This window comes from Crocodylus porosus, unplaced genomic scaffold (genome assembly GCF_001723895.1).
Source record: "Crocodylus porosus isolate Cpor-Errol unplaced genomic scaffold, CroPor_comp1, whole genome shotgun sequence".
Classification (NCBI taxonomy): domain Eukaryota; kingdom Metazoa; phylum Chordata; order Crocodylia; family Crocodylidae; genus Crocodylus; species Crocodylus porosus.
In genome coordinates, this window is record NW_017728947.1 from 109,564,589 (window position 1) to 109,566,635 (window position 2,047).

Consider the following 2,047-nt stretch of genomic DNA (forward strand, 5'->3'; position numbering starts at 1 on the left):
GTGTCCCGCGCGCACACATACAGCCGCTTGTTACAGAGCACGAATCCATTTCCTTTCCGTCGACCATGTTGTTCCGAAAGTAGTTGTTCAGGTGCACAAGCACAATGGTGTGTTTTTGGGGAAACGGTTGGCACAACCCATTCCTCACAGTAAAGAAAGGTATTGGGAAATGTTCTTTAGTTGATCCCCTTCGGGAGGTCTTTATTGTGGGGTACGTCGATGCCGGGGAGGGGGTGAAACGCAAACGGCATCACTGTTTGACCGGCGATGGTGTTGGCGCAGGTCCGTGGGCCTCGCCGGGCGTGCGTGGTGTCAGTGTGGGGGCGCAGCATGTGAAAGTCTGCTAGGGAGGCCTTGCACGCAATCTGAACCGTGTTTTTCAAAAGACAAGTGAAAACAATCCATCTCCTTTTTTTTTTTTTTTTTTATTCTTCAGAACTTGAACATCTGTGCTTTTGTGCTGATTCCAGTGCGCACTGTCGACTCTCTTGATAATTCCTTTCCAATTGTTTTTGGGAAGCGCTGTATTTCTCTTACTGCAACCCCTGATCTCGCTGAAGACCGAGCCGACCAGAATGTGCTTATTGCTCCAAGAATACACAGACATCTATACTTTTACAACATTTTCTTGCCCAAGACAAATGAGAAGTGGGAGCGGGGTGGTTCTCTGCCTGCAATAAAGGAGCAGAATTTTGGTGTGCGTGTGTGTCGTAATTCTCTTTCCTTTTTCGTTCAATGGGACAAACTGTATCCTCTGTATATGTAGATCAGAACTGAAGGTCACTTAATTCGTGCCCGAGGGCTTGATCCAAAACCCGCTGAGGTCAAAGAAAAGACCCGCGTGAGCTTCAGTGGGTTTTGAATTGGGCCCCTTCGTTTTTAATGGACACACAGTAGCAACGATGCCAAGAAATATTTGTCGCTTGACAACGTGCTTTTTTTTTTTTTTTTGAGTGGTTTGCTGTTTATACTGTCGTTTAAAATTTGTAAGCAGAACTACCTGTATAACGTCAGTCCAAAAATTCCAAAGCTCTCAGGGAGTAATAATTAATAAAGAAAAAAAAAAGTTTAAAAAAAAAATTGGAAAATAAAAAAAATAAATGCCATTAACAGAGTAACGCTTTATATAAATTATACAGAATATATAGAGGACTGTTACTTTTTTGCTTTTATTTATTTGTGGTGTTTTTTTAAAGAAAAAAAACAAAACCTTTTGATACCACCAGTGCTTTTGTTCTTTTTCCTGTGGAGAGATTAGTTTGTCCCTGTTGCACTAGATATTAACACTATTTGGAATAAGTTTGTCATATAATCGGTATTCCTGGTGGGAATGGCTTGTCATTTTTTGTCCTGTATGTAGTGTATAGCAAACATACTGTTTAAAATAATTTGTATAAAAAAAAAAAAATATGGTCCTTAGCATCTGGAGCCCAGGGGTCTCCATGCTTTGTAAAAGCTGTGAAATATCACTCTAAAAATTAGAGTTGTCAAGAGCTGGGGTTTTACCATTTTGTTTTTCCTCATTGCAACTCTCGACGCACTGTATTTAAAAAAAAAAAAAAAGAGACTTGATGACTAGCGTATAAAGCAGTAATAAGGCTCAATAAAGTCCTGCACCTAGTCTCAAAGCATCTGCAAAACCTGTAAATTTGAAATAGGTAGAGTGAAGCACTTTGCTTTAAGAAGATGGGGGTGGAAAAAAAGAAATTGATAATGATGATAAGTCTGTTCCTTAACTAAAGTGCCTCTATTTATATTTTTATTTATGGCTGAAGAAATTGGAGCTGATGCGATTTAGGGAATGGACTTTTGGGGGCAAAAAAAAGAAAAAAAGTTTTGCTTTTGCCAGTTTAAGGAATGATTGGTGTAGGTGGAACTGCTGCATTTGGGATTTGAAAAGACATGGACCCCCCAAGCCCTGTATTGGCTCATCCTCCCGGGACCCCTGGAGCATGCGGACTGCCAGGAGACCCTAGTCAGGGAAGATGCCAGTGCCAGAACGGGCCTTGGTTGATACCGTTCCTCTTGCCCTTCCAGGACCCTTCTT